Source organism: Arvicola amphibius, chromosome 6 (genome assembly GCF_903992535.2).
Source record: "Arvicola amphibius chromosome 6, mArvAmp1.2, whole genome shotgun sequence".
In the NCBI taxonomy this organism is placed as follows: domain Eukaryota; kingdom Metazoa; phylum Chordata; class Mammalia; order Rodentia; family Cricetidae; genus Arvicola; species Arvicola amphibius.
Genome location: NC_052052.2, coordinates 119,329,795 through 119,345,825, shown reverse-complemented (window position 1 = coordinate 119,345,825; position 16,031 = coordinate 119,329,795). Strand labels below are relative to the sequence as shown.

The 16,031-nt window shown below is 38.8% G+C and overlaps 1 protein-coding gene across 1 annotated transcript in view; it reads left to right on the top strand.

The window, feature by feature from the left end:
- Sugct (succinyl-CoA:glutarate-CoA transferase) overlaps window positions 1–16,031 on the top strand; it is a 714,904-nt gene that overhangs the window by 358,862 nt on the left and 340,011 nt on the right.

Below are 16,031 nucleotides of genomic sequence, written 5' to 3'. Positions count from 1 at the left end.
TTTGGAAAACACATTAATGTGACATGTAAAATTGTTCATTCTGCCAACTTGTTGGCTTATTCCTGTAACCCTATCACTCAAGAAGTTGAAGCAGACAAAATTTCATGAGTTCAAGGCTTCCTTGGGCTACATAGCAAGTTCCGGGCCAACTGGGCTAAGAATAAGACCCTATCTCAAAAACAAAACAAATAAAAATGGTCATTTAAAAGAGTATTTTATTTATTCAGTTGCCTTATTGTGTTTACAAGGTACCAAGTGGTAGGAATTTAGTACAAATTTAGTATTCTATACATTTCTGAAAAATAAATTAAAAAGTTACTGAATTAGCAGGTATTCAAAAATATTGATGAACCATAAAATGAAAATTTAGTTAAGTATGAAGAGTACAGGTTTCCTAAAATTTCAAGTGGTTCCTCTGTGCTCGGAAAAGGGGTTGACCAAATTTTTCTTTAGGATTAGTTGAATTGAAGACCTCGGGAGACTGAGTGCAAAATATTTTCAGGATTGGTTACTAATTTTATGAGCATTCTAAATTATAGTTTCTTTAAATATTAAACATTAAAATGAAATTTATCTCTCTCTTGACTGCATCAGGTGGAATGTTATCACAGAGTAGGGTGCGAGGAAGCCTGCATGCTAGCTCAATGTAATGGCGGCTTTCATTTACAATGGTGCTTGTGGTGATTTGAATGAGAATGTGTGCCCACCAGGCTCATATGTTTCCAAGCTTAGGCTCCAGATGGTAGAACTGTTTGGGAAGGATTGGGTGTGGCCTTTTGGAGTTAGTGTGTCACCATAAGAAGGCTTTGAGGTTTCAATAGACTCGTTCTTTTGAATTCTTAGCTAGGTCTCTCTGCCTCATGCTTACAGCTCTAGATGTAAGCTCTAAGCTACAGCTCCAGAGCCATGCCTATTTGCCTTCTGTCAGTTTCCCATTCTCTGAAACAGTAAGCCCCAAGTCAGTTCTTTATTCTATATGTTTTGTTGGTCATAGTGCCTTACCAGAGCAACTGAAAGTATTTAAGATGGTGCCCTTTATGTTTTATTCTTGTTATGGCTACTCTTGACTTATCTGTGCCCATGGACAGAGGCACATCCAGTCTAGCTCTATAAATCATTCACCAAAATTATACTCTGCTACCATCTTATGAAAATGTATTAACAAATTTCTCTGCCAGAAGTGTGCAGCCCTCACTCATTTGTGATTGATACTTCTTTATAGTTTTTAATTTTCCATAGAACATTTTTTTTGAAGTATGATTTCTATTTGAAGTGTTTTATTCTTTTCCTCTGGTGAATTACAGAGTTTCTTGGCCCTGGGTACAAGGAATTGGTCATTTGCATTCACATGTGGGGATGGGTCACTGGTTCTGTGGCCCAATGCCCCATGTGTACTGTGCCAGCACAGCTGTTTGCTCAATTAGAAATCACTTTGGGTGAAGTACAAGGCCTGGAACAAGGCACAGGAAGGAAGTCCCTGATGAGGTGAAAAGCAGTATGTCCAGCTCTGGGGAGACGGGGAAGGGAAATAGGGAACTCAAAGACTAGAGGAGAATTTTGTGTGCCACTTATCAAGTAGACCACTTACTTCCCACCCGTGATTAGAAATTCTTTGTAGAAAATGAACATTTACTTGATGGAAAAAATTATTTCCAACCCCAAAATTTCATCATATGTTTGTTTTCCAAGAAACGTTGAATTTTTATCTCAACTGAAAAGCAACAGATGATACATTTTGTCTTGGCTAAATGGAAGATTGTCTACTTCTTAATCCTCTGATTAAATGATCTGCTCTTTGAATGGTTCACGTGACCCCTGTGAGTATCCACTGTTAATCACAAATACTACAAGGCCTGAGTGTGCCAATAGTTCTGAGATGTTTTGATTCAAAACTCTTGAAGTGATAGTTTTATTGTTTTCCTCCCCCAATGACAAATTATACAAGGGAAGCTCTATGCATTATACAGTGTAATATAGATTATCTACATATATATATATCTTAATAGCTAGCCTGTTTCCCAAATGCATTCTTAAAATAACTGTTTTTTAATCAGGCCAAGATTGTGCAGTACATTAAAGGCATTCTCAAAACGTTTCAACAGCTTACTAGATGACCTCAGCACAGTCTTATGAACATGCCCTTGGGAACATGTGCATGAGATGCATTGTGGTTTGAGGGTTTCCAACTCAAACAAACTTAAAAGAAAATGCAGCTTTTAATAGAAACTATTCAAATTCTTGCAAAACTAGGTATGGATGCTACTACAGAGAGGCGTTTTAAAGCACCGTTATCTACACTGAGATCAAGGAACATTCCAACTTGCCTCAGGATTGCCCTGCAGACTCGTTCTGCTCATTCTTGAGCATCATCATCTTATATTTAACTGTTTTGTTAAGAAGTATGAATGATTAGAGCACCTAAGATTTCTTCATCCTTGATGTCTTGGCCTGAGGGTGGAGAAGAAGGGTAAAGGGTGTCACAAATGGGTGTTATTCGCCATAGTTTCCCATTTGTACCACACAAGTTGAATATGTCAGGTGTAAGACATCACCAGGAAGCATCACTTCTGAGAAATATTGTGAGAGAAACATCAGGATTATTGAAATATCACAGCTGGCCCCGATTTTAACTGGTGCCAAACACCTGCATTTCTAACAGGAACCAAAACAAAACCCCACCCTGTGGCGGTGTGCCATCTCTTAACAGCCGTCTCTAACTTTGCATCTCATCAAATTTAGTTTTAGCGTTTCCTACAAGAATCTTATTCTTCTCGTCCCAGAAGGTCATTACAACTCCTTTTGTAAATATTTCGTATGGGATAATGTATCATAGAAACAAAGTGAAGTATTGAAATACTTGACGGCTGAGAACTATTGTTTTCATCTCATCATTTGTGAAAGTCTGTGAAGTTAGTGGTTTTATTAATCTCAAGGCTAGCTCATATTTTCTAAGTGATTTTATTTTAGCCCATTTGGAAAAATTTCTGAGCATCTGGAAAAAAGACTTTAATATTCATATAGTAAGCATCAGAAGAACCACAAAATAGTGGCTGCCTTTTGACAGACACACACACACACACACACAACACACACACACACACACACACACACACACACACACACACACACACACACAGAGTACTGATACTGAATATTATCTTTAATTAATGTTATTCTTTAACAGAGTTGCTTGGGTTTTAGGGAGTTGTACAAGGCTTAAGTCCTTATGTAATACTGTAGGAAAATGCCTGGACTCTGCCTGTTTGTTGTGGGATTTCTATCTGTTTAGCTAATGACCTTTGGAGCAGCAAGCCCTTTCTGCATACATGACTACTTAAAAGCTGAGGATGAGGAGTCTTGCTCTCTCTTGCTTTCCTGCTGAGGTGGTTGGATCTGAGTGCCCCTGGGCAGAATGGCAGCACAGGGCAGGTGAATATCAGTGGCATTTAATCTGTATCAGTGAGTGTTTATCCCCATTTTATACCTAAATAAATCTTGATACCCTTTAACAGACTGACATGATTTCACATAACACTTGTTGATAAAGGTCTAAGTAAAATAGTTTGTCTATTAATAGTTCTGTGGCAGTTTGAATGTAATTGGACCCCATAATCTCATAGGGAATGGTACTATTAGGAGATGTTACTTTGTTGGAGTGGGCATGGCCTTGTTGAAGGAAGTGTGTCACTGTGGGGGTAGGTTTTGAGGTTTCCTATGCTCAGGATCTCACTAAACTTCCTATTGCCGGCAAAATGTAGGACTCTCAGCTATCTCTCCAGTACCACATACATGCTGTGGTCCCTGCCGTGATGATAATGGACTGAACATCTGAAATTGTAAGCTGCCATTTCAAATGAATGTTCTCCTTTATAAGAGTTGCCATGGTAATGGGCTTTGATTCTACGGCATGGACGGGATCTGTGTGAGCCTTGTCAGTTTGGATGCTCACCTTCCTGGACCTGGGGGGAGTTGGGAGGACCTTGGACTTAACATAGTGTAGGGAACCCTGATGGCTCTTTGGCCTGGAGAGGGAGGGAGTGGGGGTATGGGTGGAGGGGAGGGGAGGGAAGGGGGAGAAGGGGAGGAGATGGAAATTTTTAATAAAAAATGAGAAAAAAAAAGAGTTGCCATGGTCATGGTGTCTCTTTACAAAATAGAAACCCAAACTAAGAGGAGTTCTGTGGTTATATTCTGTTCATGCTTTATCAAATAAAGCTTGACTGAATATCAGAGAAGCAGAGCAGCCAGTCCTAGCTCTTACATCTACGAAATCCTCAGACCGAATGTGGTATCCTGTCTCTCAAGTCCTCTGACTGAATGACATTTCTACAAAACCTCACACTAAATCCTGGTTTCCTGTCTCCTCCTGCCATATATTCCTCTCTCTTCCCAACCATATCACTTCCTGTCTCCATCTCCCTAGCACTGGGTTAAAGAGTAAGGAAGTCAGGACCTCCAGGGGATGGTCCACCCACTGAGACAGTGTACCTGATCTAATGGGAGCTCACCAAAGCCAGCTGGACTTGGACTGAATGAGAATGGGATCAAACCGGACTCTCTGAATGTAGCTGACAATGAGGGCTGACTGAGAAGCCAATGATAATGGCAATGGGATTTATCCCTACTGCATGTACTGGCTTTTTGGGATCCTGTTCTATTTGGATGCATACCTTCCTAAGCCTGGATGGAGGGGGAGGGCCTTGGACTTCCCACAGGGCAGGGTACCCTGTTCTCTCTTAGGACTGGAGGGTGGGGGTGAGGGTGAGTGGAGGAGCAGGAGGGAAATAGGAAGAGGGGAAGAAGTGGAAAATTTAAATGGTATTGTTTATAAAGCAATAAAAATAAATAAATAAATAATTTAAAAAGGAGTGAGCCTCCACCACTTGGCTCTGTTACACTTTTAGACTGATTCAATCTTGTGTAGCACAGGGTGGCCTTGAGTTCTTAGAGATCTGTCTGCCTCTGTCTCCCCAGTGCTGGGATTAAAGATATGTGATACCATTGCCAGGCCTCTATGGCTAACTAGTGTAGCTAGATTTCAGGCAAGCTTTATGTGTTATAGCACAAACAAAATATCACCACAAAGTTCCTAGCAAACAAATGTAATATGAAAAATAAAATTTGCATTTATTACTCATTTTATTACTTACAAATTATTTGATTCATGGGATCTGGGCATGATATGTTCAACTTTTGAAAATGATGCATTTTAAATTTAGGAGAATAGCAAAAATTTGAATTTGTTTTATTTTAAAATATCATGTGTAAGACAGAAACATCCAATTTTGATTTTTGAGTAGAAGAATCCCAATATACTATTTGTGTTACAATTTAAGAAGAAACTAAGTAAAATGTAAGGCTAACATTATATATATATATCATTCTAATTTTAAATAGACATATCTAGGAATCTTAGGTACCTTCTGAACAGACATTAGCTTGTTTGAACCATCATCCTGATTTGCACCTAGATAGCCCACTGGAATGTCTTGAACAGCATCTGACTGAACTCTTCAGAAGATGTAAAAGGCATGCTTTGGACCCAAAGGAAGCCACAGCAATTTGGACTACTCATTCAACAAACAGGAATGGGTGGCCCACTGTATGTTTTGTCTCCTAGTAGGAATCTTGTATAGGAGGGGATGGTGAAGGTCCATAAATGAAGAAGACACACTGTCAGGCAGGAGGTGGTAGTCTGCTTTATGGAGAAAGTGTTCTGTGCCATCGAAGCATTATAACTAAACGCTGAGTGTCTGAATAGCCAGAGACGATGCACATAAGCTGCTGTGAGATTTCCAGTTTAGTAGTCATATAACAAAGAGCTGAGCTGCCTTCATCATGAAACTTGCCAAAGAATTCTTCATCCCTTTAAATGCTTCTTGTAATTAGTCAATCACATTGTTATCGATCACCCCCCCCCCCCAGTAATTAGAAAGATGACAATGTAGGGTCCCAGCTTTTACTGTTTAGTGATCTTGACATATCTCCTATCTGAGGATATGGTAGTTTTCTTGGTGTTTTATAAAGTGACTTCCTGGGTCTGTCTTTGACACTGTGTCTCTTCCTGATGAGCCTGCACAGCATGCAGCTAATTTCTAAGCTCCAAATATAAAATGTACATTTTCTGAACATTCTCACATTATTTCAGAGTAGACTTCAACAGCATTACCATTGACTTTTACCAGATCTTGACCTTTTCATCCAGAGACACAATCTGTTTTTTGGTGTGTACAGGCTGAATATCAGGAAAGGTTAATTAGTGTTTTCTGGGGACGTTTTGAGATCCTGAATGAATTCTAATAAGGCATGTTGATAAGTATAGATAATACTGGAAGACTGTTGATTACATATTGATCTGGTCTTTGGGACCTGTTGTGATTTGATCACTGCAGCAATGTTGTTTGTCCTCATCTCACGTCCCCGAATGCCATCGGTTGCTGCAAAGTGAGTGGCATCCGCCTAGACAATCACAAAACTACCTCGTAATTATTTTCAGTTTTGCATAATTTGCAGTTATTTTAGTTTTCATTAATATCTCTCAACTCAATCAAATAATTTATCTCTTAAGCATTTTCCTTTCCGGAATTTCTATTTAATAGCAATTTATCTGCATTTCCTTTTGTGAAAGCTCTATTTAATAACAATATATCTGATTGACCATTTTTTTTAGTTTTTATTTTTGTGTGAAACCCAAATCTTTTATAGTTTAAAAGGGAAAGTTTCTGCTTAAATTATTTCTATTCTAGCAACAGGAAAATATAATAAGTGATCATCTCTCTCTTCTGATACATTGTTAGTCTTAGGGACTTTGTTAGGGTTTTGTTTTTCAATAGGAGAAAAAGAAAGAAGAAAGAAAATGAGTGAGTGAACACTGAAGCACTGTGGGTGCATCTTTTCCTCTAGGTTTAAGATGATAAATAATCTGTTGACCATCTTGGGTCCAGTATTCATTGAGCTGCGATTGAATTGATACAGCCTACTGTAAGCCCTGTTCTAGGCCATCTGAGATTATAAAATCTGTTTCCAAATATTTGCCCCAGAAAAGACTGAATTTCCCATTCCAAGAAGCCCATCTTACTTATTCTCAAATTGTCACTAAAACATGAAGAAGCCAGGACCTAATCACAGAGATGACCACAGACAAGGTGAAATGCTTCTCAACATGCTGGGGCTCATTCATGCATGTCACTCAATGACATCACAGCTTTGGAAATGTTTAGATAGTGTAGTCAGAGACCATTAGAGGAGTTACCTAGAGGCAGTTGTGGGTGTGTGGGCTTTAGAACATTGTCAAAAATTTTATTAGGATTGCAGCTAATTAAAGAGTATCTTTTTAAAGTCCCAGAAACATGAATGTGGAAAAGATGATCCCTGACATTAAAGATGTTGTTCTCTGCCAGGCCTCATAGGACAAGCAAAAACCCCTGTCTGCGACCTGAAGATTTAGATTCATTTTTTAATCAAGTATTTCATGAATACTAAAGGACAAAGCAACATGGAACATTCTGGGGAGACAGAGTCATCATACTCAGTTTAGTTTATAAAGTTAGTATGAAATTGAGAAATACCAAGTTATTTATTGCCATCAAAGCTTTGCCATCAAAGCTGGGGAGTGCTTCAAAGCCCATGTACAGCCAAATTAGTATCAGGCTATTGTTGATAAGATGGGGGTTTTAAAAAACAGTGTGGCTTTGTCTTTCTTTCTTTCTTTCTTTCTTTCTTTCTTTCTTTCTTTCTTTCTTTCTTTCTTCTCCTCTTCCTCCTTCTCCTCCTCCTCCTTCTCCTCCTCTTCCTCCTCCTCCTCCTCCTTCTTTTTTGTTCAAGACCAGGGTTTCTCTGTAGCTTTGGAGCCTGTCCTGGAACTAGCTCTTGTAGACCAGACTGGCCTCAAACTCACAGAGATCCATCTGCCTCTGCCTCCTGAGTGCTGGGATTAAAGGTGTGTGCCACCACTGCCCGGGTATCTTTCTTTTAAAATGCTAAACAATTAGATTTATAGGAAGTTCCTAAAATGGTATAGAATAGCCCAGTGGACCCTCTCTTGGCTTCTGGTGGTGAGATATCTTACTAGACTAGTATGAGAGTAAAACCAGGAATCTGGCATTGGCATGACAAAATATCTCTTGTTGATACTCTGGTCTGAAGCTCTGTATCACTTTATTATGTGTGTAAATTTGTGTAACCATAAGAACAATCAAGATGCAGAAATTGTCTATACACATAAGGCTCCCACTGTAGCCATCATCTCACAAGTACTTGCCAACCATTTCTTCATCTTCAGTCTGTATAGTTTCCCCAAGAGAGCTATGTAAATGGGTCCACACAGCATGGGACCCTTAGGACAGCTTTATAGAGACATTTTTAAAACTCACTTACTTTTCCTTTTAAAATAAGTAATGCACATTACACAGACTTGCCCAGTCATCCATCACCACTTTCTAATTGCAGGACATTTCAGAATAACTATAGCCTATTAGCAATCACTCCTCCTACCTTCCAAGTGACCACTAATACCTTCTCTGCTTCCACTGATTTTCATTTGCTCCTTTCATATGAATGAAATCATTTAAAATGTGTCCTTTTTATAATTTTCATTCACAAAAATTAGTGTTTTTAAGATTAGTTTGTTATAGCATATACAATCAGTACTTTATCTATATGGCTGTATTTCCTTGTATGGACATACGACATTTGACTATCCATTTCCAGCCAATAGGTTGTATCCTTAATTGGGGTATTATGCATAGTATATCTATAAATATTCATGTATAGGCTGTTATGTAGGCATATGTGTAGGTTAATGTTTTAAGTGTCTAAGGTGTCTAAAGGCCGAAACTTTTTATGTTCTCACCAGTGATGAATGAAGATTTCTGTTTCTCTATAGCCCCAACAACTATTACTTTACCTTCTCACCTTACTTCTTCTTTTGTGTAAAAACTGTATGTTCCCAAAAGTGATACATCTTGGTCTTTTGGCATTTCTATTTTTAGTGTTTTGAGGACCTCCATCTAGGTTCCATAATTTCCTTTTACACTAAGATAAGAAGGGTTTTCGTTTTTCACATCTTTGCCAGCATTTATTTGTTTTATTGAATAATAATTATTGAGACGGTTGGACAGAACTAACGGGAGATCACCCAGTCCAGTTGGAATAGGACTGAAGAAACAGGCGACCAAACTGGACTCTCTGAATGTGGCTGACGGTGGAGGAGGACTGAGAAACCAAGGACAACAGCGAGGGGCTTGGACTCTACAGCATGGACGGGCTCAATGTGAGCCTTGTGAGTTTGGTTGCTCACCTTCCTGAACTTAGGGGAAATGGGGAGTACCTTGGATTTAACATAGTTAAGGGAACCCTGATGGCTCTTTGGCCTGGAGAGGGAGGGAGTGGGGGGTATGGGTGGAAAGGAGGGGAGGGAAGGGGGTGGAGGAGGGGAGAATATGGAAATTTTTAATAAAAAAAGGAAAAAAAAGAAAAAATAATTATTGTTATTGAGCATGAGTCCTTGAGACTTTCTAGATAGACAGTTCTCACTTGGGAGTTAGTCACCGTATCTCCTCAGTCTCTCCTTATCACTCGTGGTGTAGGTGAAGGACACAGTGGAAAGATGATGATGTCTGCATGATGTCCTTTCTTTTGCCAACATCAGTTTGATAGCTCTGGAAATTTTGTTCATATATGTGAGATGATATCATTAGGAAAACTTGGGTGAGGAGAACACAGGAATTCTTTTTGCTGATTTTTTTCTTCTCTGAAATTGTTATGAAATAATTTTGGTGAGTAAACAAAGTTATAAAGGTACAACACTGCATGAGAGAGATCACAGGGTACTGCATGGCAGTGCTGTTATATGTATAATGATTCATCGTGTTCTTTGATCTGATAACAAAAGGCTGAGAAAATTTCAATAGCATATGTCTGAATGAAATTGTAAATAAATTTCCATGAATAGAAGTTATAATGAAAATTGTGACTGATGAATTCATAAAGGTGAAGTGAACTATTTTTAAGTTTTATTAGCTTATAATGGCAAACAACAAACCATTTTTGCTTAAAAATCAATACAAACTTTTTTTTTCTTGTAGTGAGGTAGATATTAAGGTAGATTCAGTGTGAAACTCTGATGCAGAATTGCAATAATTCAGATAGAAGATTAGATAATTTAGAAAGCTATCCAATGAATTACAATGAGAAAGCCCTTTCAGGTGCTCATTTGTTCAGGAAAAGTGAGGAAATGGCAGATGAGCACAGCCTTTTAGAACTTACCATGCTTCGGAGTTTACCTTATCCTTAAAAAAACCAAAGGTAGAACTTCATAATTTCTTATCTACATATATAGTAAAACAAAAAATCCCCAAAAATAGAACAAAGAGGAAAGGAAGTCAGCTTGCCCCCATTTGTGTGAAAATAACCTGAGGCTGCATATCCTTGGGTCCTTTTTTCTTTCTTAGACAGATTCTCACTGTAGTCCAGGTTGTCCTCGCCCCTGCAGTCTTCTTTCCTTGGTGTTAGGATTGCCGGCATACACTGACCTTCATCACTGGAATGCTGGGATTCAATGAATTCATAAATCCCTTTTAGTAGTATAGACATTTACACCTTCTTCATTCTGCCACTAGTGCCTTCTTTAATTTCTGTCTTAAGTTTATTAAAATTTTCATTGTATCTGTCTTCCACCTCTTTGGTTAAGTTAATTTATAGATTTTTCTAAGACTCTAGTGGATGGGACTCATAGTGATATATGAAAGCCTCAATTTGATTTGTTAGAGCCTTGTTTTCTAGACCCAAGTAGAATTCCTCAGCTGTCAGCGTTGAGTCTGGAGAGATGATGGGAATTCTAGGTGTCAGGGTACTTCTTTCTTCTCAAATGTGAAGCTAGATCAGGGGCCCTTTTCTGTTATAAATACTTATCTTTGACAGTAGTTTTTAATTCCATTTGCATGCTATCATACAGGTTAAACAAGGATCTGTGTTAATAATTTAAATGTTTGTTGTTTCTTCCAACAGTTGGAATTCAATATAGAAAATAATAGGATCAGAGGTACTGATTAAATCAGTTCTAATAAGCAAAGAGATCTTAGTGTATCCTCTACTTGAATATCTATTTTCATTTTGGCTTTTTGTACCTATTACTGTTTATCCTTAATTATGAAGAGGAATGAGGAAAATTTGCTGTAAATTCATGACCTACTTTGGAGACAATGAATACAGAACTGATTAACATTTAGGAATCACATTTAGTGACAATGAAATTGGAATCAAGTTGTAAAGATATTGCATTTATGTCCAGAATGTAAGAGCTTGCAGATATTGGACAGTTAGGGATTTTGAGAAAGGAAGAAAGTTGGTGAAAGTGGCCTTGCCATTCTTGCCCATGATGAACACTATAGAACAAATTAAGAGACAGGGCAATTCTAATGATGTAAGTTCATTAAGTTGTGTAGACTTGGTGTCTGGTTAATTTTGGTGTGTGATGTTTTTGCTTATTTGCAAGGTTTTTTATATAATGTTTAATTTTTAAAAAGGGAGTCTTGTAGTAATTAGGATGAGCTAAGGGAGGGAGACAGAGGAGAGGGGGGAGGTTAGGATGGAGAGAAGTGATGTATAGAAGAGTCTGGGCAAAAAGGTCCACGGATTTTGTGATTTATTAAGTGAGAGAGTAAAGAAAGAGGAATATTCCAGAATCAATATTCTAATAATAATCAAGTTCTCAAACTTGGGTATTAGAAAATAAATAATATAATTGCAAAGCTAGTTAATCAACGAGATCCCTTCATTTCCTGATTTTTCAACCATTTACACTCTTAGGCACTTTTCTGCTTCTTGAATTCTTTTATAGTTCCTGTCCACTGACACTGAGAACATGCGCTAATTAGATAAGGGAGCAGAGGTGGGGACAATGGGGTGGAAATCATAGCTGGACAGACTTGCGGGCCATCTGGCTGATTTCTTTCCACCTTCCTTGTCGCCACGGCTATTCAATACATCTGGTTATCTGGACTTCAACCAACTCCCACTTGGGACCCAAATACAGGATATCAAAATGAAGTAGATCTTGTTCTTTTGACCTTGAAAGCGAAAATTCTGATCTGTTTTATCAATGCCACTTGCTTTGAATGTACGCAGCAGCCCTTTACCAAGGCCTCCCAAGATTTTTGTCTGTTGATGGGCATTTAGGGCACTCACTATTCTTACTATTTTTTCTTTAGCCCTAATTTTCTTCATGCCTGCATAGGTAAAGTCTTGTGGACATTGCAATTGTGGCCTTGGCATAGAACGAATACTCAAATAGAAACAACATGCCATGAAAAGTGCCCTGTTCCTAGAGAATGCTCTGTTGTCTAGTGGGAGTCATCCTGACAGGTTCTCAGATGATGGGCTGCTCCACTGAGTATGTTAATGTTTGGGGCAGTGTCTCAGCACTGCTGTATATAAACATCACATCCATACACATTACAGGGCTTTACCCTAGAAAGATATGGTTGATCTTTGACAGCCTGAGAATATGTATCTTTGTGTGTTCCCAGATGACGCTGGTGTTGTTAGTTCAGGGCCAATACTGGGAAGCAGTAGTTTATAAAGGGTTGAGAGAATAAAGTTTATGTTTATAATGGAGTCTGTTGCTCTGCAGTTAGGAATTCTCCCCCCTCTGGCTGTACATTCTGAACCCCAGTCAGCTGTGCTCTTTGTTTTCTGAAGTAGCAGAAACCAGTCAGCAGGTGACAAGTTATATTACTTCACTTTCTTTGAATTTTCCCAGGGAGTGCTAAGTTTACCAGTGTTAGTGCTGGCACTTTTCTGTTATTTCAAGGATTTGTTGGTTTTTCCAAGGTGGTTTTCCTTTGGTGCCAGGGATGTGAATAGGAACATTATGATAGTGTTTGGTATGTCTTGGTATTTGAATAGTGTAGAATTTATACTTTTAATTCTAATGTTTTATCTCTGCTCTTCTTTCTTATGTCTTTTCTAGTTCTTGATTAATTGCAGTCACAAATGGCATCACTTATAAACATACTTGTAAATAAATATAGCTATGTGGTTTTGGACACCTCAGAAATGAAAGTTCAAACCACTTGGAACTCTAGCTGACATTCCTTTAAGTATTTATGAACTAAATATTCTTTTCTGTGATGCCAAAAAAAGGTTCTGTGTGATCATCTAAAGTTTGAAATTCTTTCTCAAATCAAAGACACTGCCAAACTCAGAAGCAACTGTGTGAAGGAAATGTGTGGAAACACCACTCATTACAGGTTGGTTTATAAAAAGAGCTGCAGATTGATAGGTCTTTGAAAAATGTTTGGTGACACAAAACTCTTTCAATCAGTTCCAAATCCAGCAACCCTCTTGTTGCGTTAGATTTCCGTCCCCTCACTTTTCTTTTCTTCCTAACAGAGACAGACACATCCCTTTTTGTGTCCTATTTTCGATGACTGATGGAAAAGTAAACACCCAATATGAGCATGTGGGCTTGGTTTATTTCTTTTTGCATTGACTAGAAGGCAGTGTTGAAAAGGAGACGCTGCTGTCATTCCACAATGTAGGAAATTTAGAAAAGGTGTTAGAGCTGTTTGAAATAATTTCTATTTTTAGGTTATGCCATTCATGAGGGTATGTAGTCTTTCCTTTATATAAGGAATTTGTTTAAAGTCTATCTGAAATCTTTTGGTGACAAATAAACAATGTGTTCAAAAGAAAGTCTTGTAATTTTTTCATTAGATGATTCATGCTTAAAAATGTCAAATGATCAGGAATGAAAGGCCCAGTGATCAGGGCATTAGAAACATATGGTTCTGGGGATCATGAAGCTTGCCAACTCTAAATATGGAATCTCAGTCCCTTTCTTTGTCCTTATAAAGATGACAGAGTCTTTTACGCCTAGTATTTTCCCTTTTTTCTTTTCAATTCAGTGTTGTACACTTCCTTTCCATGCAAGACAGTCCAGTACAGTGGATACAGGAGATGGAGACAGTTTGCTTTGGTTAAATTCTAACTCTATTATTTATTCATTGTTTATCTTGAGAAAGCTGCTTAGCTTTTCTGTACTTCTATCTCCTAGTGTATAAAATGAAGATATGCTTTTTACCTTGAAAGACAAAGGAATATGATAATGCATACAAATCTCTGAGGACAATTCTGGGTACATAGTATTCTGTTAATGCTGCTTTTTGTTTATTTGTTTTGACTAAATTTCCTCGATTTGATTTATTGTTTTGCTCAGGGCAAGAAGATTAAGGCAACCTCATTATAAACTGTTATTTGAAATATCACTTAAGCCAATAGCATCCATGACTACAAGCATGTCTGATCTCGGGAACACACACACACACACACACACACACACACACACACACACACACACCTTAGTCTTAAAGTATGAACTGTTTGGGGAAAATTTCTCTTTGTGGCAGAAAAGAAGAAAGTCAGTGTATGTTATGATTTTCTTACCATCCACAATTTTGGATGAGAGGGTGAGAATCATAAAGCAGAATGGAGCACCCCTGTCCACTGACTGCCCCTTTCTGAGAGAAACTGAACCAAGAATTGTACTGGAGGTTGTAGATCAGAGTTCCATTGCCATCTTCATTGAATACCAGCCTGAAACCATAACTCCAGACCAGAGAAATAACTGAAATGGTAGCGTAGGAGGGTCGCTTGTTTGTTCCCAGCTGCTCAGCCTCAAAATAATCACACGAAACCACATTATTTGCAATACCATTTGGCCAATAGCTTAAGTGTATTTTTGGCTAACTCATATCTTAAATTAACCCATCTCCATTAATCTGTGTATCAGCACAAGGCTATGGCTTACCGGGTAAAGCTCTGGTGTTTGTCTCCAGCAGGGCTACATGGCTTCTCTCTGACTCTGCCTTCTTTCTCCCAGCATTCAGTTTAGTTTTCCCTGTCTACCTCTAATCTACCCTATCAGGAGCTCAAGACAGTTTTGCTGCATGGGAGAGGGCCACTTGTTCGTCCTGGCTGCCCAGCTAGCTTAGCCTTGAAATAACCACACAGAAACTGTGTTTATTAAATCACTGCTTGGCCTATTTGCTCTAACATCTTATTGGCTAACTCTTACACCTTGATTTAGCCCATTTTAATTAATCTATGTATCGCCGTGTGGCAGTGGCTTACCAGGAAAGATTTGGCATGTCTGATTCTGGTGGCTCCATGCTGTCTTTCCCCTACTTTGCCTTTCTTTCTCCCAGCATTCAGTTCTGTCTTCTCTGCCTACCTAAGTTCTAGCCTATCAGGCTTAGGCAACTTCTTTATTCATTAACCAATACAAACAACACATAGAAACAAGGACCTCCTACACCACAGTTTCTTTATTAACTAATGGTATTCCCAGCATACAGAGGGGAATCCCACATCAACATGGGAGGAGAATTCCCAATGCACTCAACCAGTTTCAAGACATCTAAGCAGAAGCCAGAGGGATGCCAAAGGGTGGAGGGCCAATTTGCTCCTCTTCGATCATCCAACAGCATCCTGAACAGGAGGAGAAATACTTTTCTATAAATTGTGAGGTTAAAGGATTTGTCTGCTTATTTTCCCACTAGTGAAAAGTCCTGTAAGGGAAATGTCATGTGATTAAAAGTAAATGAGCTGCAGAATATAAATTTTGCCCCCATTCCAGGAAGGTAAGTTAAGATAGCATTCTGTGCTCAAATGCATATGTAAAGCTGTTTTCTGAGAGCAGAGACATGGTAATGAAAACTGCACAACCCCAGAGTGGGCCGTGGATCTTAGACTAGGGTGGACTATGATCTGGGTCCAGTGGGCCACAGTCCAGTTCCTAGTGTGGGCCGTGGACCTCAGTCTAGGGTGGGCTAAAATCTGGGTCCAGTGGGCCACAGACACAGTGCCCAGTGTGGGCTATGTACCTTAGTCTAGGGTGGGCTACAATCTGGGTCCAGTGGGCCACAGTCCAGTGCCCAGTGGCTGAGGAATTATTTTCACCTATTGGTTCGCTTGACTCCAGTTTTGTTCCTCAGTATGTTCTGCTTTGTTGCTAATGCAATCATCTGTCT